Source organism: Sapajus apella, unplaced genomic scaffold, assembly GCF_009761245.1.
Source record: "Sapajus apella isolate SASKATOON/1434 unplaced genomic scaffold, GSC_monkey_1.0 scaffold53, whole genome shotgun sequence".
Taxonomy (NCBI): domain Eukaryota; kingdom Metazoa; phylum Chordata; class Mammalia; order Primates; family Cebidae; genus Sapajus; species Sapajus apella.
In genome coordinates, this window is record NW_022436993.1 from 7,886,756 (window position 1) to 7,893,935 (window position 7,180).

Below are 7,180 nucleotides of genomic sequence, written 5' to 3' on the forward strand. Positions count from 1 at the left end.
AAAAAATCAGTGAAACTAAAAGTTGATTCTTTGAAACAATGCATACATACAATTGATGGACTGCTAGCTAGACTAATGAACAAAAACAGAGAGAAAATCCAAATAAGCACAAGTGTGAATGACAAAAGAATATTAGCAGTGGCTCCACAGAGATAGAAAAAACCCTAGGAACTACTACAAACACCTATGTGCACACCAACTGGAAAATCTAGAAGAAACAGATAAATTCCTGTAAACATACAAGCTCCCCAAATTAAACCAGGAAAAAACTGACACCCTGAACAGAACAGTAATGAGTTCTCAAGTGAAACAGTAATTAAAAACCTGCTGGATTTATAGGAAATTTTCCTACAAATTTCCTATATTTAGGAAATGGTTTTATAGGAAAACTCTACAGACCTATAAAAAAGAGCTTGTTCCAATCCTACTACAACTATTCCAAAAAAAAAAAAAACAGAGGACAAGGAACTCCTCCCTTTCTCTAATTCAGGAGACCAGTATCATTCTGATGCCAACCTGGCAGAGACACAACAAAAAAAGAAAATTTCAGGAAATATCCCAGGTAAATGTAGATGCAAAAATCCTCATCAAAATGCTAGCAAAATTTAATCCAGCAGCACACCAAAAAGTTGATCCACCACAGTCAAGTAGTCTTTATTCCTGCAATGCAAGGCTGGTTCAATGTATGCAAATCAATAAATGCAATTCATAAGAAACAGAAACAAAAGCAAAAATCATGCGATCCTATCAATTGACAGAGAAAAGACTTTCAATAAAATTTATGTTAAAAACACTCAACAAACTAAACATTGAAGGAACATACCTCAAAATAATAACACCCATCTATGACAAACCCACAGCCAACATTATACTGACTAGGCAAAAGCTGGGGGCATTCCCCTTGAGAACTAGAAAAAGACAATGATGTCTACTTTCATCACTACTATTCAACATAATTCTGGAAGTTCTAGCCAGAACAGCAAGGCAAGAGGAAGAAAGAAAAGCCCTCCAAATAGGAAGAGAGGAAGTCAAACTAGCTCACTTGCAGATGATATCATTCTATACTTAGAAAACCCCAAACACTCTACCCAAAGGTTTCTAGAATTGATAAACAACTGTAGAAAAGTTTCAGGTCCAAAATCAAGGTACCAAAAATCATTTCTGTACACCAGTAACATCAAAGCTAAGAGCCAAACTAAGAATGCAATGCCATTCACAATGGCCACAAAAAGAATAAAATACCTAGGAATACAGCTAACCAGGGAGGTAAACGACGTCTAAAATGAGAATTACAAAACACTACTGAAATAAATTAGAGGTGACACAAGCAAATGGAAAAACATTCCATGCTCATAGGTTCAAAAAATCAATATTGTTAAAATCACTATGCTCTGCAAAGCAACTTATAGATTCTATGCTATTCCTATCAAACTACCAACAACATTTTTTATAGAATTAAAAAAAAAAAAACTATTCTAAAATTCACATGGAACAAAAAAAAAAAAAAAAAGCCCAAAATAGCCAAGCAATCTTAAGCAAAAAGAACAAAGCCAGACATATCACACTATTCAACTTCAAATCATTCTACGAGGTTATAGTTACCAGAACAGCACGGTACTGGTACAAAAACAGATACATGGTGCAATGGAACAGCACAGAGAACCCAGAAGTAAAGCTGCATATCTACAATCATTTAATATTCAACAAAACCCACAATAAAAAGCAATTTAGAAAAGACTCCCTATTCAATAAATGGTGCTGGGATAACTGGCTAGCCATATACAGTAGATTGAAATTATACCTTTTCTTTTCACCATATACAAAAGTCAAGATGAATTAAAAACTTAAGTGTCAAATCTAAAACTATAAAAACTGTAGACAAAAAAAAAAAAAAAAAAACCCTAGGAAACTTTCTGGACATAGGTCCTGGCAAAGACTTCACGATAAAGACTCCGAAAGCAACTGGGACAGAAACAAAAGTTGACATGTGGGACTTAATTAGGCTAAAGAGCTTCTGCACCAAAACTGTCAACAGAGTAAACAGACAATCTACAGAAAGGGAGAACATATTTGCAAACTATGCATCTGACAAAGGTTTAATATCCAGAATCTGTAAGAAACTTAAATCAACAAGCAAATAACAAAAAATCTCATTAAAAAATGGGCAAAGAAAAAAGAAAAAAAATGAGCAAAGGATATGACCAGACACCTCTCAAAAGAAACCAACAAGCGTATGAAGAAAAGTGCTCAGGATCACTACTCATTAGAGGAAGGCAAATCAAAACCACAATAAAATACCGTCTCACATCAGTTAGAATGGCTGTTATTAAAAAGTGGAAAAAAAACCCAGATGCTGGTGAAGTTATGGAGAAAAGAAGTGCTTACATACTGCTACATACTGCTAATGGGAGTGTAAGTCAGTTTAGCCACTGTGGCTATAAATTAGTTTAGCCACTGTGTCTACAGTAATTTGTTATTTGGTTTTGAGGTTTCTCTAAGAACTTAAAACAGAATTACCCTTTGACTCAGCAATCCCATTACTGTGTATATACCCAACGGAATATAAACCATTCTACCAAAAGACACATGCATCATGTATTTATTGTAGCACCATTTACAATAGAAGAGACACGGAATCAACCGAAATGGCCCTCAACAGTGGACTGGATAAAGGAAATGGGGTACGTATACACCAAGGAATACTATGTAGCCATAAAAAAGAATGAGATCATGTCCTGTGCAACAGTAAGGATGCAGCTGGAGGCCATTATCCTAAGGGAATTAACACATGAAGAGAAAACCAAGTATTGCAAGTTCTCATAACATAAAGGAGGGAACAACAGACACGAGATCCTACTTGAGGGTGGAAGGTGGAGAGGTGGAAAACTACCTCTCGGGTACTATGCTTATTACCTGGGTAATTTTTACACCAAACCATAACAACATGCAACTTAATCATATAATAAACCTGCACACGTATTCCCTGAACTTAAAAGTTGAAAGGAAAAATAAATAATAAATAAAACTGAATTCCTGCTTATTTTATTGTTGAGTTTTAAGAGTTGTTTATTTTGAATACAAATCCTTTATGTGGTATGTTTTGTGACATGTCTTAATTATGTTTTTCATAAAGCAGAAATGCTTACTTCTAATGAACTCTTACTTATTACTTTATTCTTTCATGGATATTGCTTTTGGTGTTGTACCTAAAAAAACATAACTAAAGCCAGGTCAGCTAGATTTTCTGTTTTCTTCCAGTAGTTTTATAGTTTTAAACTTTACACTTGGATCTACGATCTGTTTTGGTTTAATTTTTTGGAAGGTAAAAAGTCATGTCTATATTCATCTTTTTTTGCATGTAGGCGCCACGTTCTGTCAGCACTATTTCCTGTAAAGATGATCCTTTCTCCATTGAATTTCCTTTTCTCCCCTGCCAAAGCTTAGTTAACTGTATTCATCTGGGTATATTTCTGGGCTTTCTATTCTGTTTCACTGATTTGTCTATTTTTTGCCAATACTGCATAGTCTTGATTACTCTCGTTTTATACCAAGTCTTGAAGTTGGGTAGTGTCAGTCCTGTGGCTTTGTTGTTATTCTTAAATATTGTGTTGAAATATTACATTGGCTATTCTAAGTCTTTTGTCTTCCTTATCAGCTTACAATCCATTTACTATCATCTACAAAATAACCTGCCATGATTTTAATTGATTAACTCTCTTTTTTAAAGATGTTTTATTTTCTGATCCTTGTGATTCAATTGTCTTCTTTCCATTTCTACAGGGATAATAAGTTACAAACTCTTAAATGTTTTCTTTTGTTGCTCCACTGAAATATAAAATAAACACACCCACATGCATCCTTTTCTAGAATATTTGCAACTCATTTTGAAGGTGCTTGACGTTTTCATAGTTCCAATGAATTTTGAAAGCTTCTTCTTGCCTTGCTCAAGCCAATGATGACAACTTTTTAGGCATGATTCGCTTGTTTCAAAGAGCTGAGGAATTTGTAAACTTGACAAGAGTCACAAATATCTGCTTATCAATGTGAGGTTATACTAACGAATTTCCTCTATAATGTTATCCTGCTAAGCTATTTATGTCGAGAAATATCTCAGCCCAAGGTTTCTCTTCACTTGCATTGTCCCTGTAACCCTGTATGGAGCACAACCATAGGTCTCTTATACATAGAAAAATGTGGACGTTTTAAGACCCCACAGGCATTGTTGACACTGCAGGATGCCTTTTTCAAAGACTGCCCTGCTTGCTTGCATAATGAGATTCAGGTGGAGCTACACTCAATAAAATATTCACTAAAAAAGTATTTTAAACTAAAACTATAAGATTTCTATTAAGCCTTAGGTCAGGAGTACATTAACAGCATAGCGTGAAGCAGCACTCACAAATCTTGTGGACTGTGTGTGATGGCAAAATAAAACATATCCTTTAGAATTAAAACTCTCATTGAGTCAATATCTGCACAACCTCTGTCCCTGTGTGTCTGTGTGTGTGTGTGCGCGCGCATGCATGCATGAGCATATATGGATACTCCTTTTTTTTGTTTTTCCTTGAGACTGGGTCTTGCTGTGCTGCCTAGGCTGGAGTGAAGTGTTATGATCGTAGCTCACCGCAGCCTGGACCTCCTGAGCTCGAGCAATCCTGCTGCCTCAGCCTTCTGAGTAGCTGGGATTATAGGTGTGAGCTACTGAGCCTAGCTAGTATTTTTACATTTCTGTTTTGTAGAAAGGGGTCTCACTATGTTGCCCAGGCTAGTCTCAAACTACTGGCCTCAAGCAGTCCTCCCACCTTAACCTCCCAAAGTGCTGGGATTACAGGAATGAGCCACTATACCCAGCCACACATGGGCACTCTGTTTAATGCCCAGCTCCCAAGGGCAGAGATGTTATAGTTCCTGTTCATCATATACAAATGAATGAATGAGTGGCTCATGTATGAATGAATAACTGAATGAAGAGATCTATAAACTTTTCCATCTTAATTCTGAAGCCAATATTGAAGAAATACTGGCTTTCTCTATTATTCTGTGAGTCTTTTCAAAGCAAGGACTATGCTGTCTCACTGTACCTCCAGCTTTGACACAGTGCTCCAAGCATAGCACCTAATAAATTTTTTAATATTAATAAATAAAATTAACTGAGGGATCTGGGTCAGTCTGGGCTGCTATAACATAATGCCATAGACTGGGTGGCTTATAAACAACAGAAGCTGCTTCTTCACAGTTCTGGGGACTAGGAAGTCCAAGGTGAAGGTGCTGCTGGAAGATTTAGTGTCTGGTAAAGGCCCACTTCCTGGTTCCTAGACAGCTGTTTCTTCACTGTGTCCTCACATGGCAGAAGGGGTGAGGGAGCTCTCTGGAGTCTGATTTATTAGGGCACTAATCCCATTTGTGAGATCTCCACTTTTATGATCTAATTGCCTCCCCAGAGCCCCATTACATTGGTGATTAAATTTCAACATATGAATGGGGGGACAGGGCATAAATATTCAGTATGTAGCATGGCCCGGGGTAGCCTCAAAGGGAAATTGATTTCTCTTGCACTGCTTAAAAGCTAATAAGCAGACTGGGCATGATGGCTCACGCCTGTAATCCCAGCACTTTGGGAGGCCTAGGCTGGGGGATCACTTGAGGTCAGGATTTTGAGGCCAGCCTCGCCAACATGGTGAAACCCTGTGACTACTAAAAATACAAAAAATAGGCCAGGCTTAGTGGCAGGTACCTATAATCCCAGCAACTTGAGAGGCTGAGACACAGGAATCGCTTGAATCCCGGAGGTAGAAGTTGCTGTTAGCCGATATCATGCCACTGCACTCCAGCCTGGGCAACAGGGTAAGACTCCATCTCAAAAAAACCCAAAACCAAAAAAACCTCTAATAAGCGGCTAAAAAAATGAAAGCCTAAAGGAGCACAGGAAGAAAGGTATGTTCCTAAAAAGTTTCATGCATGTATATGGATGCATGTATCTTGGTTTCTTTGGCCTTCAGTATAAATGAAACATTGAAAAAATCCTCTTTTAAATGGCATGTTTTATAGTACTGAAATAAGAAAAGCAGAGGCAGGAAGACATTTGGGGTTCAGAGAGGGCCAGTGGAGGAATAAAGCAGTGGATGTGAGATAGAAAAAAGAAATGAAGTCAACAAGATGATGACTTTCTTAAATTAAGGTATGAATATTGAAATTGTACCACAATCAAGTGAATTTTAGGATGTTTTCTTTTAAACGGATCTGATCCTGAAACAGCCAAAGGAAAGGGAGCCTTGAGGAATTATAGGTCACTGAACTGAAATAAACCTAAATAAGGCTTTGCAGTCTTACCATGGTCCGTGGACATAGCAAGGTGAGTGGCAGTATCTGATAATACAACCTGGTGAAAAGATTTTAAACATCCTATCAAAGTCATGATTTAGTGGTTAGCTTTCTGCAATATATCCCTAACTTTTAGCTGAACTTCATCTTGGAGCTTTGAAGACCCGTTTTAACTTTAGTAAAACTTTATTAGTCAAATGACAAAGCATCTTCCTTTTAATAGCCATAGCTATGAGTAACTCTACATTTCCAACCAATGGAATCTTGGAGTAACATCAGCCAGGCTGATGCTGTCATAACAAGGCTAAAACAAACAAATGTGAGTTCTCAGAACTTTTCGAGAGATGTATCTGAAGGTATAAAGCATAATGTTGCCAATACGCTGTTATCTAAGATGACTAAGGGAACTTTTTTTTTTTGGAGATAGAGTCTTGCTGTGTTGCCCAGGCTGGAGTACAGTGGTGCGATCTAGGTTCACTGCAACCTCTGCCTTCCGGGTTCCAGTGATTGTTCTGCCTCAGCCTCCAGACTACCTGGGATTTTAGGAGCATGCCACCGTGCCCAGCTAATTTTTGTATTTTTTAGTAGAGACAGGGTTTCACCACGTTGGTGAGGCTGGTCTCAAACTCCTGACCTCATGATCCACCCGCCTTGGCTTCCCACAGTGCTGGAATTACAGGCCAGGCATGAGCCACCACCACTGGCCGATTAAGGGAATTTTTTAAGGATTCATTTAGGGCTTTTCCTTTGCACAGTCATTGTCAAATATTACTAGAAATAAGTATATCCTGGGGATATGAGCAAGCCTTGAGGCGCTGATGGTCTTTGTAACCAGTTGTTAGTACTCTCTTTGGGATTA